The following is a 19,874-nucleotide window of genomic DNA, read 5'->3' as shown; positions in this document are numbered from 1 at the left end:
AAATCAATCCCTATCTTCTTCAATACAAGTAACCTATCAGATGAAATATTGTGCAGTTATTTTGCAAGTTACTTCTAGTTCATTCTCAATGCTATCACATTGGACTTATCCATTATTACTTTGTGTATAATTTTTGGGTTAAACTGCTGTTCTGTCTCATTAGGTGTATGTGAAGGAATATTTAATTGACTACTTTTGCCAACAAAATTTTTTAAAGGCATGGATAGGATGAATAAGAAGATTTAAAAGGGACCTAAGGGGTAACTTTTCCACACAGAGGAAGTTGCAAATATGGAATGACTGCCAAAGGAAGTGGTGGAGACTGATACAATTACAACATTTAAAAGGCATTTGGATGGGTGTATGAATAGGAAGGGTTTAAGAGGGATATAAGCCAATGCTGGCAAATGGGACTAGCTTAATTCAGGATATCTGGTTGGCATGGACGAGTTGGACCGAAGGGTCTTTTTCTGTGCTGTACAACTCTATGACTCAATGCTCGGCACCTAGTAAATCATAATCTAAAACAGAAACCGGGAAGAAGGGAGGTAAAAAGCTTCAAAGAAAACTGGATATCGTTAATTGTAATCTTCCATTTCACAAGGAGAAAGTTCTGACGTAGCTCACTTTCTCAGATAGATGGCACAAGTTCTGAAGCATATAGTGTTCATTTTCTGAAATAATAAGGGTAGATTCATGAGTACTTTAGGGATCGGTACATGAATTGAAACGTACTTACTTCATCACTTAGCTGCAACTGTTCCTAGTTTTTGATTTCACAGTCTGATAAACACCACAGCAGGAAAGGTCACAAAAAGACTCGTCTGTCATCATTTCCAACCCAATTATGAATATCAAATCTTAGATCAGCCTTTTCAAACACACTCGCTCTGCTGTGCCCTTTCCCCCCGTTTGTAGCTATTTTCATTGCTTGTACAGATGACTCAACCAAACCTGCATTTTATACAGTGCCTTTCCCCATCTTAGGTACTGCCAAATTGCTTCACAGTCAATGACTACAATTCAAAGTACAGGTATGCTGTAAGTTAGGAAGTGCAGCCATAAATCTCTGCACAGAAGTTCCCACAAAGAATGTGAGGTAACAACCAAGTTATTGTTTTTTTTATTTAGAGGTACTAAGCAAGGAGGTCAATAAAAACTGCAACAGCCTTCTTCAAAATAATGAGACTGCTAACATTCACTCAAGGAGTAGAGGGGTATCATCAGTATATCACCACCGCTGACACTATAGCATTCCTTCACTAGAGAGCTGCCTTGGAGGTGTTCATGCCTCTGGGCTGGAATTCAAACTCAGAGTTTGGACCAGAGAGCAAGAGTGCAACCATTTAACATATTTGTTAATCTAATTTTAAAACAATATAAATTAAATATAAAGCTGAATATTGTCTTGTCTTTTCTGTAAGAAGTTGTTTATGAGATGTCTGCATCCATCACTTGCTGGGCCAGTATTGGCTGCCCATCTCCAGCTGCCATTGAGAAAGTAGTGGCATAGTGCCTTCGTGAACTGCTGCATTTCTTAGGGTATAGATACGCCCACCGCACAGTCTGAAATGGGCTTTCAGGATTTTGATCCAGCGACAGTGAAGGGGCAGCAATTTGGATCCAAGTCAGGACAGCATGCATCATAAACGACAACTTAGTTGTGACAGTCCCATGCATCTGCCATGCTTTCCTTCCAGCGTGGTGGGTTGGGAAGGTGCTGTGAAGGAGCCTGGGTAGTTTTCCGCTTTGCTGCAGTGCATCTTGTAGATGGTATACACTGCTGCCATGGTTCATGTTGAAAGAAGCGTACTTTGAAGGTGGGGGATGGGATGCCATTTCAGTGTGCTCCTTCAGTCTCAACGACATCTCATTAAACCAGCTTCCTCTGCACCCTCTCTCCCCAATTTTCTTCCTGAAGGCAGCTTCTCAGTCACCTTCCAGTTTCTCTGTCCATGGGTATTATTAGCTGTAGGCTTTGGTAAGTTATGAGGGACCTCAAAGCTGGCTTCAACCCTGTCCTTCATCCAACACCTTCACTTCCATCAATGGCAATTCGGCTCAGGAATGTGAGTTACATCTTCCCAACAACTAGACCCCCCCTTCAAAAACCTCAATCTCATTCTGAATTGAGATCTGCTAACCTACACCTTCCTAATCAAGGTTCAAATAGTCACTCAAGGCCTACCACCCTAGCAATCATCAAATCAACTCCAAAGAACATCTGTGATAGAAGACCTATAAGTGCATATATCTGGATAAGGGCTTCACACACGTTACACCACTATCTCTGCCTGTGAAAATACATATCTTTCATCTTGCTCCAGGTTACGAACGGTGTTAACGTATGGTGTCACTGGCTGACCTGGATAATCAAATAGTTGAAGCTTTCAGTAACAAGATAGTATTGGTTCGTTTCCACTGCATCCAGTTAGCACCTTACCGAGGTCACTCCAACTTCTAATGTAAGCTGATCTAAATGTTTGAAACTCAAAATGACTCTTCCTGATCTACAGGTTTCTTTAACTACTAGATATGTACAGTCTCCAAGCCAGCAGAGTGTAATTGTCTCACTGTCTTTGAGCCACTAACCATTTTTCCTGTAAATATTTACATACAGGTGAATTCCTAAATAAGAGATTTCAGTCAAAGCATTCCTCATACCCATTTTAAGAGCCTGTAGTCATCACTTCAAACACAAACACACAAAAGACAAGGGTAGCAGGCTACACAGCCTCTCGAAAGACACGAAGAAGTTTATTTCAGTACACGTTCAACAAGCATGTTTGAGGATCCTCCCAATGCAGTTAGTATGTGTTTTGAGATTTCAGATTTTGCAGCTTCATCACATTGTGGAATTTACAGTTACAAAACCAGACCACTTTCAAATGCAATTGACGAGGTCCTGCAATTCTCATTTAGTGCAAATTTGACATTTATGGGGTATTTTTGGACAAGTGGGAAGAGGCCATTAAAGGCGAATGCATCATTTTTTGGGAAAGGAACCTTCCTTTAAAAACAACTGAAAATTCTTGTCTGTTTCCCATATCAGATCAGCACATCAAGATCCAGAGTTAAACACCCCTTATTATGTTTCAGCAACATGCTTTTATAAACAAGAAAAAGCTCACAATGACCTATCACATTGTTCAAATAATCTGACCTCTCCAAACAGTCAAATTAGAAATTCACATTGATAAATGCAACAGTAATTTTGAGCACATCTAATTCTCATGAGCCAGATGGCTGGTGTGCAAGCTGTTTTTCTTGACGTTGAAGTTGTTATCTACCTGGATCAGACAATGGGAAAGCTAACATCTCTTTGAAAATGACAATGGGCTTTCCAGATTACTAGCATTGCAGACAATGGGGCCTCTAAACCAATGTTGCCGCTCCAACACTCATGCAAGCATTGTAGGCATTGTGGACGAACTTGCAACCTTCAAGTTAACTCTGATGTGCCAATGTGAAATGTTGTACTGTAGGAGTCTGCATGATAGAAAGGGTATAAACAGAGGGCTGGTGCTTCAAGGAACATATTTTACACCATAGACTCTGACTGTACAGTGAACATGCTGGAAGGCTTTAGTTTAGATCAGGGAACAAATAGCTTCCAAGTCCTGACACTGAAGCTCCCAAGGATTTCTTGCTTATATCAAAGTGTACAATGAACACAAGTCTTATGTCAGTCTCACAGCCTGTCATTCACTGTGTAATTTTCAACTGCACCAGTGGCATTGCTCATCCTGATCGGTCCCTCACCATGACATTGACAAAGTAGTTTTCAGCCTAGCACACTTGACAGGAAACTGGCAGGTACGACAGAAGCCCATTTTACATCCTGCGTAATGAAATCGAAGGTATCAGTGTATGCGGTGCAGAAACTTTACAAATTGCCACAATTTTTGTCATCCTTCTCCTCCACCTAGATACAAAAGTCTCCCCCATCAGTCTATGGCTCAGCCTATTCAAAAGAATCTTTCCAAAATGGCTTTTACCATTGGACCTTCAATCGTGCCCCACACACAGAGCAGCAGCTATTAGCTTTTTTTAAAAAGTAAGTGGGATAAAGTTCATCTCTCAATTTGGAAGTTGCAGTGCAACAACTTTAATATAGAAAATATGGATCTGTTCCAACTGGCTTCAATTGCAGAAATATGAAATGATGAATGAAGCAATCAGTGAAAAATAAAAATTTAATGAATATTTGTGCACTTACTCGCACAGACTGTGTGTGTGTGTGTGTGTGTGTGTGTGTGTGTGTGTGTGTGTGTGTGTGTGTGTGTGTGTACACCACACAAACACAGATGCAAACACATTGCAAAATGCTCCTATTTTGAAATAATGTACTTTCCTGCAATTGTTCACAGATGCCCATATTCCACTTTTTTTAACACATCTGGCACTAACCCTATTAAAAAAAACCTTTGTATGAAAAACAGTTCTGCTAACATAATAACAGCACAATTGCCCCACACTCACCATCTGAGTGGAATTTAATATCAAGGTGATCTGCCAGCGAGGGCAGTCTGGAAATACTATTGAATGCTTTGAAGTTTAAGTCTCCATTTCAACAGCTAAAACAGTTTCAGATGTGACAATGTAATTTTATGGCTTGAATAATACCTATATACTCACAGCTGAGGTCCACAGAGGGTGCATTACAACTCTACTGAAAGATGGTTTGCAGAACTTGTGGGCTCCTATAACATTATTCTCCTTCCCCAGATTTCTTTTCTACAGAAAGAATCTTAAAAAAAGACTGCAGAAGACTAAAGGAAATCAAGGCAAAACTATTTCATTTGAATGCAACAGCCATCATTAAAAAGAATTCCCTCGACTCAACTCCTCCTACATAATATGGATTAAAAAGCATCGAATACAATAAAAACCACTTCTGAGCATTTCTATCCAACGCTTATGTCTCACCAATGGTACTTCATATTAAATGGCAAGTAGCCCTTGGAGGACAAGATTGAGTCACTGGCTGATTCCTCTCTCTCCTTTTGAGAGCACCTGTTTTATCACCTTGGCTGTACTCTGCCTTCTTCCCGTGAACTGCTGAAAGGATGTGGTTGTGTTGTGACCTTGTTGTAGGCACTACTAATGCGGAGGCCTGAACACTAATCCAGAGAATGAAAATAATAATCTCATCAGGAAGTTTTTCAAGTTGAAGTCAGTTTTAATAGGCATAATTTTAAAAAAAATTTGGTAACAGTAACCATGAAGGTGTTGGCTTTTAAAACACAACTGACTTGCTAATGTTATCCCATTGTGACTCAGTCTGGCCATGAACCTAATCCTTTGCTTTTATGTTTCATAGCCTCAGATATAAACTGAATAGCCTCTGTCTGAGTTATCAGATTTACCCCATCTTTGTAAAATTAGCCCCTTCCCTCATAGGATTGTGTGTGACTAGGTGGTGAACTTGCAGCTACTGTTGCTGTCATACTTCACTATTCTAGGTCACAAACTCATGCCAATGGTCCCTTCTTGGAATCTTACGCGTCTGATCAGAGATAATTTTTTAACCTGGATAGCAAGCATTCAACTCTTCATGTCAACAGTTGCAGAAACTCCTGAATCCCTATTAAGCTGCATTGCTCTATTTTGCTGTGATATCATTTTGACTCATGCAGTTGTCTGAACACCCAGCGTCACCAAAGATTTGGGAGCCAAAGGAATCATAAACTGCCTGCTTCCTTACCCCGTCAGATGGCCACTCACTTGCAATCCTCCTGAACACCAAGGCTGCAGAGGCTACACCTTCAGGAAACTGTAATTCAAGCAAGTCTCAACTACCCATATAGCCTACAATAATGGTGGCAAGTCCTGAGGACTGAAACCCTGAGCTCAATCAAAAATAGCCCAAGGCATTTCCTGTTCATGCACTATCCAGGTATATGAACTACTCTGGAGTAACTGCATGGCACCAAAGTTATAGGCAATGGATTTCAAGTTATCCTAAAGTCTCATTATCTACATTTAGTATGAATATAATTGTTAATACCAAGGTTATGTTCAATACAATTTGAATCAGTTTACTGCCACTTGCCGGTGTTTAATTTTATTCACTTGGATTTAATTACTTAGATAACATATTAATTGTTACCCTTAGATTTTAATTATTTTGCATCATCTTCCAATTCTTCACCAAATTCCTGTGTTGAAACTCTCAATATTTTGCAATTCCCTTTGTGCTTTGAGCCATCTGCTCTTGGAGCTATACCCCTGAATATATACCAGATGCACATCAGTCAGTACTGGTCAGTCAAGCTCCATCCGCAAATAATTAACATCTTGTCAGTACCTGATTGACAGTTAACTATCAACATGTATGCAGTTTTGAAAGCTGAAAGGCTACATTCAGTTTCAGTTTGACGAAAGTATACTTTTAGCAATACTTGCCAGTGAATTCCCAATCTTACCAAATGTTGAAGCCGTCAATATTTTTTTGGAAATTAATGACTGGAAGAAGTCTGCTTTTGTCTATCCATTCCTAATTTAAATCTCTCTATTAAATCATCTTAGAGTTCATGCAGCTCTTTCTAGAGATTGTCTACAAAAAGATTGGAAACTCAGACGATGTTTCAGCATTCGTAGTACAAAATGTGTAGGTCAATAAGGAAAATAGTATTGAATATTACAAACACAGCACTGCAAAACAGATGCATCTCCCCAAAATAAAGATAGAACTTAAAAGGCCTAAAGGCATGCGAAGTCATCTTGGAAGCAGACATTGCCAATGAATCTATTCAAGATTCAGAACAACACTGTACTTCTGCCAACAGCCTGTGGTCTGGATTCATGAAGCCCTTTTGCATGAGTCAAGCCTCAGAAGATATTACACAGTCACTGAATTAAAAGGAAATCTAACAAATGATCATTTTCATAGTGGTTGATTTTGGGGTTCCAAACGGCTTTGGCTTGGCATGCTAATGAAGAACATCAAAAATGATCCTCTTCGGCTTCCCAAGTGACAATTTGGAAAAGCAAACCAATTTAGAAACTGGACATTATTCACAGAGACCATCTTCCCAGCGATTAAGAAGGTTCCCCCAAAGTGAGTTGGTGCATCTCTTCATTCTTAACATGAAGCAGTTACTCTGGAATTAGTTAAATGTAACATACAAATTTCAAATCAAAATAATTCTTTAGATGTAAATTCTCTCAAGGGTGTGACCACAGAAAATTAAAACTATTCAAATAATATAAAACAAAATTGATAATCTGAGTGTAATTATATATGATAGATTCATAGAGCAGTACAGCACGGAAACAGACCCTTTGGTCCAAGTTATCCACGCCGACCAGATATCTTGTATTAATCTAGTCCCATTTGCCAGCATTTGGCTCATATCCCTCTAAACCCTTCCTATTCATATATCCATCCAGATACCTTCTAAATGCTGTAATTGTACCAGCCTCCATCACTTCCTCTGGCAGCTCATTCCATACATGCACCACCCTCTGCATGAAAATGTTGTCCCTCAGGTCCCTTTTAAATCTTTTAGTTCACTCTATCCTCACCTTTTTGAAAGATTTTATTGGCAGATATGGTCAATTAAATATTCCTTCATGTACACATAACAAGATAAAACAGCAATCTAACCAGAAATAGTACACAAAACAATAATGGATAAGTAAATGAGATTGCACTGAGATATGAATCAGAAGTAACTTCTAAAATAACTGCATATTATTTCATCTTATAGTTTACTTGTACAAGTGAAGATAGGGGGTGATTTTATTTCAATTTTTTCGGCAGCCCTACCCCTTAGGACACTAGAATCACAATGTAAACCACATGGATGTGCAAATTCCATGTCGAAGGACTAATGTAAACCACTACAGCTGTGAACAATATTCGACAGCTGTTTATTAGGAAATAGTATTACCAGAATATAATTCTAAACAGTAAAGGATACCAAAAGTTAAATTGATTATCTGAGTAAAAGTGACTTGAAACCCCAATGCCTAACCTGTGCTCATGGGTTTTCAATCATGTTTCACTGAAACATTTCTCTGACAAAGAGTAGTGATAGAGGAGTCTAATCACATTTGTAATGAGGAACTTTGACAACTAATTTGCAAACAGTAATCAGATAATTACCAGGTAACATGTGTGGTATCATTTGAGGGATTAACACTAGCCAGGAGACAGGAGAAATTCCCCTTACTCTCTCACACATGCACCTGAGGGAGCAGATAAGGCAGCAACTTAACATCCTATCCAAAAGGTTACATTTCAGGCAACATAGTATTTTCACAAGGGCCCCTCTGACAATATCATGGACTGAGGTCCTACAAATGGGTCTTACAGAGACAAATTTCTGAACTAGGAATGAGGTGTCACACACGATCAAGGCTGACACATCATAACTTCAGGGTAGGGAGACGAAATCATTTGTCCTATATCCAAAACAATTCTACTCTCTTTGCAAAAGAAAGGCACATCCAAACGGGTACGTGAAAACATCTCCACTTTCAATGGCATGTTGGCAACATCCCACAAACATCAGGGAGATGAAAAGGTCTGTTAATGTCTTTGAGCTAGAGTTGGTTAAGGAGGAACATTGGCTAGGACATCAGAAGAACTCCCTGCTCTTTTCAAATCGTGTCATATTTAAAATTCTTATATCTACCTCACCCGCAAACAATGCACAAGTCCCTCAACTGCATCGAGGGATTCATTGTAATGAAATGCTTAGATTGTTTGCTCAAATTCTTGTGTGGGATTTGATTCCACATCCTTCAGATGTAAACTGACGGTGCTAACATAAATCCTAGTGGAGATTTCATTAGATAATAACAAGACTACCTCCAGAAAGACAACATGCAAGATGCAGTTTCGAGTTAATTCTGGCGTTTACCTCATGAAGGCCTTTAATTAAAACATTAAAGCAAATATATGAATGCACATCCCTCATCATTGAACATTGTCCTCATAGTTCCAATTGCCCAAACATGCAAAGCATTTTGGGGAAAGAGACTTCCATTGTCTTGTGTGGCACGAGTGCATTCTGATTTAAACTGCTAAATAGCCTTTCCCTCATTTTAAGATTCTATCCCCTCATTCTTGATTATTCCATCAGACATAATACCTCTGCATCGACTGATTGAATACCTGAAGTGTCTTAGTCAGATCACCCTTCATTTTCCTATAGTAAATGGATCTCATTTATTGAGAGTCAAACGGGCAGGACTGTTTCTTTTCCTGATATTTTTCAGAGCTGTCTTCAAAGCATTCCACCACTGTCTCTTCTGATGGCATCAACCCAGACTATTTCAGATTTCCCTCCCCAATCCAGACCCATTAGATGCCAAGTTTGTGCTTTGTTCTATTGCCAGGAGAACAAATAAATACATTGGTGGAGAGTGTGGGAGAAGAGGTTTGACAGATACAGACGTTAGGTTAGATTTGATCTTTCAGTAATACTGTCCTACTTATGTTCCTGTTTTATCCACTGACAACTGCTAAGAAGTGACTGATATTGGGATAATGACATCCAGAAGACCAGGGATTGTCAAAGGAACAAATGCTCTATTGTCAGAACATCATCTCAATTAATTAATGAATAGCACTTTTATCAACGAACTCAGTTGAAATAAAAGCAAGGGTGCTGCTCTCTATAGTGAGACCTTTTCTTTGCCTCACCCCTCCAAAAAAAGTGAAGCCACTATTTCAAAATAAACTCAAATCTGAACATCATAGGATTGGGTTGTGGTTCACAGCGGCCACATTGAGCCAACCTACATTGGCTCATATTTACCTTCATCCTAACACAGAAAGGGCTTTTTGTTCAAGGAAAAGTGGTGATGGGCTTCCAAAATTAAAAGGGCAAAGCAGAACATCGCTGTTGTACTTTGCTTCTGAATTGTTTATACCGAGTGTCAGCACAAACTATGTGCCCAAAGAGCTGCCCGATGTTCCTGTTATTAATAATTGTGAGGAGCCCATTGTTCATTTAAAGCAAATCCAGGAACATTCAATATGAAGACCTAGTTACTCAGTCATTTCTTCCACACATAGAAACACACACACGCGCGCGCACACACACACACACGCACACAGACACACGAGCACAAACGCAATACACGCAGACAGACACTCACACAAACACACACACACACACACACACACACACACACAGGCACAGGCACACACACAAACACACACGCACACGCAGACAGGCACACACACAAACATGCAGACAGGCACGCAGACAGACACAGACACAAACACACACAGACGCAGACAGACACAGACACACGTGCACGCTCACACACACGCACACGCTTGCACACACAGACGCAGACAGACACATGCACGCACACAGAGACACACACGCCGCAGACAGACGCACACAGAGACACACATGCCGCACACACACATGCACGCACGGACACAGGCATGCAAACACAGACACTCGCAGACAGACACGCATACACAGACACACGCAGACAGACACAGACACACAAACACACGCAGACAGACACAGAGACACAAACACATGCAGACAGACACAAACGCAGACAGACACAGACACACGTGCACGCACGCACACACAGAGACAGGCACACGCTCGCACACACAGAGACAGACACACGCACACGCTTGCACACACAGACGCAGACAGACACATGCACGCACATAGAGACACACACGCCGCACACACATGCACGCATGGACACAGGCATGCAAACACAGACATTCGCAGACAGAAAGATACAAACACACACAGATGCAGACAGACACAGACACACATGCAAGCACACACACACACAAACACACACAGACGCAGACAGACACATGCACACACACATGCACGCACGGACACAGGCACGCACAGACAGACACTCGCAGACAAACACATACACGCAGACAGACAAACACACAAATACAAACAGACACACACAGACGCAGAAAGACACACGCGCGCGCAGAAAGACACACGCGCAGACACACGTGCGCGCAGACACACACAGACAGACACGCAGACACAAACACACGCAGACAGACACAGACACACGTGCACACACACACACAAACACACACAGACGCAGACAGACATGCACACATGCACGCACAGACACAGGCACGCACAGACTGACACTCGCGGACAAGCACACATACACGCAGACAGACAAACACACAAATACAAACAGACACACACACACACACACACACACACACAAACGCAGAAAGACACACACGCGCAGACACGCACACGCACGCAGACGTGCGCAGACAAACACACAAATACAAACAGACACTCGCGCGCGCAGACACACACATGTGCGCAGACACGCACACACACATACACGCAGACACAGACACAGTCCAGGAGGCCAAATGTTAAATGCGGATACACTGAGTTGCCTCCAGCTGCCATTTACTTCACTGGTGGTATAGCCACTGGAAGAGCCCATAACAGTTTTAAATTTTCTGGGCACACTTCCAGTCACCGCTGACAATGTTGGACTTTGGACACAGAAAGAAAAATGCAACAATTGATGGTGACGGGGGAAACCAAAGGGCCATCACAAGCAGAACTGAAACCTTTCTGGGCCCAGAGAGACCAGATCACAGAAGAGGACAGCATGGTAATATGAGGAGCAAGAGCGATTGCCCCAAGCAAAGGGCGCTGCCAGCTAGCTCCTGGCTGAACTCCACCAGGGGTTTCCAAAATGAAGATGCTGGTGAGAGATTATGTCTGGTGGCCAGGACAGGATGCAGACACCGCTGTTTTGGTGGGGCAGCGCTCACAGAACCAACAAGGACAAAAATTACTGCCAGCAGCTCCCCTACATTCGTGGGAATGGCCGGATAAACCCTGGACTCAGTTACACGTTGACTATAAAAATCCTTTCACGGGCTCAATGTTTTTCGTCATTGTGGACACCCACTCAAAGTCCTGGACGTGCTTAAGAGTTCATTTGTCAAACACAGGGATGATGACAGAAAAACCACACACACCTTTTGCAATGCAGGACTCCTGGAAGTGTTGGTCACAGATAACAGGCCATCGTTTACCAGCATGGAATTAGAGTATTTCCTAAAGTCAAATGGTATTTGACAATAAGGACAGGTCCATTTCATCTATCATCCAATGGTCTGGCAGGAAGATCAATCAAAACCCTGAAGGCAAGCTTCAAAGAAATAGAGTTTACTTTAGGGGACGAAGTCTGGCATCGGAACCACAGGAGTGGCCCTGCACAGGTAGGAGGCATGGGTGACAAAAGGAGTCAGGTCCAATGATGCACAAAGTTCGGGTAGGAGCGCCATTCTAGAACAAGCACAGGTATCATACGAAAGCTGCAAACGTGCGGGATCAAAACGTCCCCTGCTCCTTGACAGTCTTTTTGTCAAATGTTGACGATACCTCGGAATGTGAGATGGACATGGCAGACACCGCCACCTCGATGCCTTTGTCGCCTGAAGAGGAGAACTAATTTCTTCCAAGATACTCTGGGCACAAGAGACGAGCTACTGTGCATTTCACACCATCTGTATCAGAGGCAGAGTTTGAGGAACCTGACCCAGTGCTAAAATGTCCCAGGTGGAGCTACAAAACAAAAAAAAAACTAGTTGATATCCTGGGAATCAGAGGGAGAGGGATGTAGTGACTGTAACAAAGTCAGGCAGGTGGACCTCACGGAATATGGGTTCCCTTAGTAGATTCAATTAACAACCCCAATCAGGGAGCCCTGGCTGACAGATATAAACAGGAGTGTCAGACATTCTGTTCACTCAGAGCTGGCTCTGAGGGAGCTGAATCGGTGTCACGGACTCTCCACGTGTAAATAACGGATGACTTGGTAATGGGATACTGGCCTCTGTGATATTATTTCAGGGCTAAACAACATTTTAGCAGCTGAACTGCACTAGTGCACTAATAAACTTCCTATGCACGTTCGACTTTAATAAAGTCTGTTGTTACTGGCTAGACTTTGCTGGTGATCAAACAGGGAGCTAAATCGAGGGATTTAAGCCAAAAATGTCTGCAGTAAGCTCAGTCCCAAGCTACGGTATTCAATTCACTCATTCGAACAGCAAATAGACAGCCTTATGTAAAGAATTTGGAGAAATTGTAAAGCATTACAGCAGCAAAATGAAAAAAATCAAGTCTCTAATGAATAATACCCCTTTATGATGTCCAAATGTGCCCTTAAAAAGCTTTTTAAAAAAGCTCAATCAATAGCAGACACAAAATAAAGTGCACCATTTGAATGAAAACAGCTGCTGCTTTTCTAAACTTTGTTGCTCACTACCACTTAACCCTTATCACTCAAGGTCCTCATCCTGAAATAGCAGCGCTTTTGTTTCAAGAGTACTTTATCTTGGTCTGTAGCGAATCATCTTATTTCAGTCCTGCCTGTGGTAAAGATACAAGTGACCCCAGTACTGGAGGGGAATGTGTTTTGGGAACATGGCGATGGGGTGAGAAAAGTACATTTGCCACTACAGAACATGGCTTATGATTTCCCATTGGACTAAGGATGGTTCTCTGGTCAGGTTCGGTTGGGGATGGCCACAATGCACTTCTGGTCTAAAACAGGGCATGTCAAAGAGGTTACTTTCAGCTCCCATATCCTGGAATGCATCAAAACAATTGTCCATTTTATACCTCACCTGATTTACTGTTGTCTCCAAAATAGAAAGTAAAATTTGACAAAATTTAACAAATTTTAACATCACCAGCTGAGCAATCAAATAAATTTCCTGCCAGGAGAGTCAATTTGAAATTACAGCACTCCCCTTCACATCTCTAATCAGAAACTAGGCAAAATGTAAATTATTAATATACATTGTGAACAACGGTGGTTCTGGTCCTGAACTTTATGGAACTTCACTTTTCCTTCTCCTGCCACTCTGAATAACTACCTTTTACATTTTGCTTTCAGTCTTGAAGCCAGCTAGCTCATCATTCTGAAACAAAAACAGAAAGTACCAGAGAAACTCAGCAAATCTAGCAGTCTCTGCGGAGAGAAGAACAGAGTTAACATTGAGTCCAGGGATGACACATCAGAATAGTTCTGATGAAGGGTCACTGGACTCAACTTAACTGTTTTTCTCTCCACTAGACCTGCTGAGTTTCTCCAGCACTTCCTGTTTCAATTTCAGATCTCCAGTGCCTGCCGTTCTGTGCTTACTTTTTAAAAAAGCTGCTCCCGCTTTGTTACTTGTCCTCTTACCTCTCTGATCTAACTAATCAAGTCAGTGATGTGGTAGTCTTCCTGAGATTATTTTAAAATGCAAGGGTAAATGAAGCCACTGACTGGATGACGTAAATTGTATTAGTATATTACAAACATGTTTCTGGGTGATGTGCTGGGAATGGGTTTGAGGTATTAATGTCAAAAACAAATCAAAATATAAAACAGCTTTGATTTCAAAACTTGATGCAAATCGAAGGCAACTGTAGATTTTCAGCTTCCCACACTTTTCATGTGGCTTTGAATGGCATTTTCCATTCACCATGAGTTTATTTCAGTGCAGCACCCACTGCAGGTAACTGAGGACCCGTGTGAACAGAGCAGGCAAGTGTCTCTCATGAACAAATTGGGCTGATAAATAAAACTATTTCAAAGCATGTAGAATGTTGAAGTAAGGTTATGTAATTACGTGTGAAATCATACATAAAGTGAAATAAGAGCGGTAACTGACAAAGAGACAGGCAAAATAATGTGCACAGGTTAATAACTAAAATCCAAAGGAATGAGATTCCACACTGAAAAAGGATCCATTTTCAGTCCTAGGAAGGTTTACTTGCAATTAACATTTCTCTCACGACCGAGAATTCATACACTGACTGGATGAGCACTCACCATTTTTTACCTCTAAGCGTGATTACAATATAGCAAACTATCTAATGAGTAGGGCAACTCCAAAAAAATCGATCTTGATGATTAAGTATCCGTACTCGAATGTTGGGAAACTGTTATGTAGTTTATTCCTTAACAGTGAATGCTGATTGGCTATAATAGTGAGGCTTTCTGAAACTGGTCTTTAAACATTTGACCACAGATTATGTGGAAGGTTCCAAAGGAGGAAATTCAAATGTACTCCTGTTACTGAGCATTATCTAGGCTGGTAATGCAATGCAACCCTATCAGAGGTGTCACCTTATGGTTGAGACATTAAAACAGAAGTTCCATCTATCCCTTAAATCGAGCACAGAGGATCTCACAGTGCTGTTTCAATAGCAGCAGGGGAGCTTTTCCCATTTTCCCAGCCATCATTTAATCCTCAGCAAGTGTCATCAAGAAGATAAAAACTGAAGGAACTGCAGATGCTGTAAAATCAGGAACAAATACAGAAGCTGCTGGAAAAGCTCAGAGTTAACACTTCAGGTCTGGTGACCTTTCCTCAGAACACTTCTTGCCAGACCTGCTGAACTTTTCCAGCAACGTCTGTTTTTGATCATCAGAAAGGATGCTCCAATGGTGTATTTCATCGCTCTTTGCTGTGGGAAACTTGGCAGTTGCATTTCTCAAAAGTACAACAGGGACAAAACTGCAAAGCATTTCATTGGTTGTAAGGCGCTTTAGGGCATCTTGAAGCTGTGAACGGTGTCACAGGAAAGTGAGATTTGTACATGCATAGTTGAAATGCTCTTAACTCTGGGGAAATTGGCTATTGGTAAATTTGTGAATGCCTCGAACGTTACTGACAAAAAGGCGTAACAGGCATACAGTTATAAATCTACTGCAATGTTGCAAAAGTATCATTATTTAATCTGCCTGTTTCAGCCTGCCTCCAAAACGCTGGGGTGTGGAGGGATCAAGTAACATCCATTGCATCACTGTTGCCATGTGAGCATTGACAACTGCCACATCAAAGCATGAGAAAATTCCCTGCTGGAAATCAAATGACTCAGGCCCCTTCCTCTATGTGCAGCTGGCTTTGGAACAAAATACAAGACATTGCTGCTTGTAACTATGTTGACATGAACACAGGTCAATTAATGTCTGAATGGGACCGGGATCCCAAAAGCCGACACCTTCTACGGCTCTGCACTCGTTCCAGCAGCAGTGAACAGGCAAAGGAACATTCCCTTAGACAGAGGCGCTTCATCCGGGTGGGACAAACAACCTTTCCGCTGAAATCCATGCCAAGTCAGTCAAGCCTGGGACCAATCCAAACCTCCACTACATAGCAATCCACACAAAAATCCCCTGTGAAGTGTTGATTGAGGTGGTTTGGAAAACATTCAAGAAAAAGTCAAAAAAAATCATAAAAGAGCGCAGATGTCATTCCAAAGTTGCAAATAATTGTCCCAATTTTCCAAAATGTTGTTCTGCTTTTGCATTGCAAAAATAAACTTACTATTTTTACAATGCTTATGGGCTGTTTGCAACTCATGCATCTTATTCTGACTGCTCCCAAGTATTTAGACAAGTTCCACACGGTGCAACTTCAGAGCTACATCAAAAATGCTTTGCATGCTTTTAGAAAAAAAAATTGGCAGAGGTCACACAAGTCAGGCTGCATTTAGTCAAAACCCAAGGTTTTGTCCCACTTGCACCTAAGCAGTTATTTTTTTAAGTTTGTCGCTGAAAGCACAGTCTGATTGAAGAGAGAAACTGAGTTGACAGGGGTAGTATTTCAGAAAAAAGTCATAACCTGAGCTAAAAATAATACTGGTAAGTCATTGTTGATAAAGGAACAAAGAAAGATAAAGGAATAAAAACAGAAATTGGTGGAAAAGCTCAGCAGGTCTGGCAGCACATGTGGAGAGAAATCCGAGATAACATTTCCAGTATAGTAGCCTTTCCTCAGTTCTTAGTTCTGAAATGGAGTCAAACTGACCAACACTCTCCACAGTTTTGAGGAAGGGTCACTGGACCTGAAATGTTAATTCTGTTTTCTTTCCACAGATGTTGCCAGGACTGCTGAGCTCTTCAAACCATTTCTGTTTTTGATTCTGATTTCCAGCATCAGTAGTTCTTTTGTTTTGAAGTATGATATAAGACTGAGTTTTGTAACCTCAAGATGTTGTAATTTTTTTTCAATTAACTACCTTTTCAGATCTGGTTACTGCTGTAATGAAGGCGGCTATTGGCATGCAAGGAAAGATTCTACGAAATAATCAGGAGACTGATGATCTGATTTCCTTTTTGAACACGAGATGTTGTTTGAGGGAAAAACTGTGAATCCAAAAGGAGGGGATCGTGAAAGAGCAGATACATTCTTAGAATTTCTTGTCAACCAACCAGGTGTAGGAAGATCTTCAGGCTATAGGTATTGGTCTTTTTGCTCAACTATCTTGGTCTTTACATGTCTTGTAAGAATGACATTTAAAAATGCTTTCAAGAACCAGAAAGAGCTGTGAAACACTATGCAAATATCCTAAGGTTTGAATGGACCTAGTTATGATAAAATAAAAGTTAAATTCCACGCCATAAACCTAAAGCAAAATTCTTTTAAAGTTATACAGTTTTCTTTTCTATCATTTTTTTCATTCTCGGCTTCTTATAGTAAAAGAGCTTTCACCAGCCACAGCATACTGAAATCAGATAGCCTAGCTGGGAGTAAAGATCCAATTAGATTAGAGATGCATTTGAGGAGAACAAACATTGAAACTGGCATCATCTTTATAAATAGATGCGCTTCTTGCGTTTACTTAACACCATTGCTATTTTGGAGATGCACTGAAGTTCGACACTTCACTGGGAATCACTGGGAATAAAACAGAGAGGGGTGGGTGAAATGATAATAGCAGGTGATCCATTACTTTAATGGGGTACTGTATTCTGAAATGTTGATGATTATTCTCAGCCACAGTAAATTCTTCTATGTCAGCCTTGGTTCAGTGGCAATGCTCTTGCAGCAAGGCAAAAAGGTCTGGGTTCAAGCGTCACTAATTTCTAGTGATGCATTGAAGGGGTGACAGATCTGTTAGCTTTTGGGAGTGTGGCATTAAATTAAGACCTCGACTTTGCTATCAGGTGGACATAAAAAGAGCCCTTTGCACTATCTGAAGACCAGGGAAAGTTTTCGTCATTGTTATTGGGGCATATTTGCCGTGCTTTCCAACACAAAAGTAGCTGCAAGGCAAAAATGCTTTTATAGGCTGGAAAGTGTTTCAGAATATCTTGAGGCCAATGGATTTGTTATATAAATAATAAACTTTTAAAATTTATTTCTGTTTACATTTCAAATATCTTCACCAGCATTTTCCTAAAGAGCTGGAACAAAAGATAAAGTTTGTAATTTTGAAATAGAAGTAATTCCCTTTTTGACTATAGATGGCCTCTGCAATATAATTCTAAACATCTTTTAAATTTATTAACAATCAGTGAATAATGGAAAAAAAGGGAAAGATGCTTTTTCTCTTGTTATTGGCAAGTAACAGATTAAGGACATGGGTTCAGTTTGCTCAAAGAGCTCCTGCAGGTCTAATTAATGGCTCAGTTACCTGTAATTACAAGTTGTAGTCTATATATTAATCCTAACTCTAGCTTGCTTCTGCAGGACTGCCTGTGGCAGTTGGACATGTTTTTATCCTGGTCCTTTGCAGCAGGGTGTGAAAATCTGGGTAAGTGTACTACTTGCATAATCAAGGAAAACCAGCCACTTATCTTTACATGAAGCCATCCCAACAAATTGAAACTGTCTTTCAAAACTGATTTAAACAGCCAAAGCTCCTCCTGTGGTAAGTATTCTTCCCTATCCATTAATCAGCGCTAAGTATTTAATCCAAACTTTAACATTAATATCAGGTTAAATACAGACATAATGAAAATCAGCAAGCAATGAATCACCATATTGTTCTGGTGCAGGATTGTGCTCAATCTGTCCATCACAGCTGAACATTCAAACAGCTCTTCAAACGGGCATCATTACCTAATGTGCATCTCTTGTTTGTTTTCCATACCCTTACACAATATTTCTATCCAAATGCCCATCTTGAATGCCTCAACTGAACCTGCCTCCACCACATTTCTAGTTAGTGTATTCCATACCCTAACTACTCACTGTAAAATCTGTATCCTCACAACACTTTTGCATTTTATTTTAAATCTTTGCCCTCTCACTCTTGTACCTTTGATTAGCAGGTACCATTTCTTACTATTTACCCAATCCTGGCTGTTCACAATTTTGCAAACTTTGACCAAACCTACTCTCAAGAGATTGGTTTTGAATTGCACCTGAAATGTCTCATGAAGCTATCTGTTAATACAAGAAAGAAAGTGGAAGTCTACACTCTGAAATCTGCCTTCACGTAGCATCTTCTCCAAAGAGAACACTCCAAAATTCTTCAATCTTATCCTCATAACTGCATGAGCTAACTACTGGCACCATTGACTGTTTTCTTGCTCAGAATGGGAATATGCATTTGGTTCAGAGTGAGATCAGAAATCCAGCTATGTGAATGCACATGGCCAACCACATTTGTTTTAAATCAGAGACAATGTATATCTTTGGTCAATACTGAAATTTAGAGGAATGAAAAAAAAGAGTAAAATCAGGTTTTGCATTTATTGACCAACATGTTAGCCAGCTTATTGAACTGTTCTGTCACTTCATAACTGATAAAGTCACTTGCTCTATTGTCACCTGCACAAAAGCAACACAGAAGCTTGGTATCAAGCTTTTCACAATATTTTCACTATCTTTTCGCCATCTGTAAGGCTTATGTCAGGAGTGTGATTGAAAACTTAAGACTTGCGTGAATAGGTGCATCACAAGAGAATCTAGGTCAGAGAAATCCAGACAGATGTCCCCAGGTGGACCCAATATCCACGGTATCAGTGCACCATGACTGCAATATATACATCACAGAGATAAATTTCAGTATCTCAGAATCTTACTTCAAATGTCCTCTGTCAGCCCTACAACTTCTATCTCAAACGGCAAAAGCAAG

The 19,874-nt window shown here is 40.7% G+C and overlaps 1 protein-coding gene and 1 long non-coding RNA gene across 3 annotated transcripts in view; one reads left to right on the top strand and one right to left on the bottom strand.

Annotated features, from left to right (window-relative positions):
• nkd2b (NKD inhibitor of WNT signaling pathway 2b) overlaps window positions 1–19,874 on the bottom strand; it is a 124,122-nt gene that overhangs the window by 64,839 nt on the left and 39,409 nt on the right. The window lies entirely within an intron of this gene.
• Window positions 1–19,874, top strand: part of LOC125466450 (uncharacterized) — a 140,875-nt gene that overhangs the window by 118,560 nt on the left and 2,441 nt on the right. Inside the window, exons 3-4 of the long non-coding RNA XR_007250456.2 lie at window positions 17,036–17,248; window positions 18,482–18,545. This is a non-coding gene — a long non-coding RNA (uncharacterized LOC125466450). The remainder of the gene's footprint in view (window positions 1–17,035; window positions 17,249–18,481; window positions 18,546–19,874) is intronic.

Source organism: Stegostoma tigrinum, chromosome 2 (genome assembly GCF_030684315.1).
Source record: "Stegostoma tigrinum isolate sSteTig4 chromosome 2, sSteTig4.hap1, whole genome shotgun sequence".
Classification (NCBI taxonomy): domain Eukaryota; kingdom Metazoa; phylum Chordata; class Chondrichthyes; order Orectolobiformes; family Stegostomatidae; genus Stegostoma; species Stegostoma tigrinum.
The sequence above is the reverse complement of the archived record's forward strand: the minus strand, read 5'-3'. Positions and strand labels throughout refer to the sequence as shown.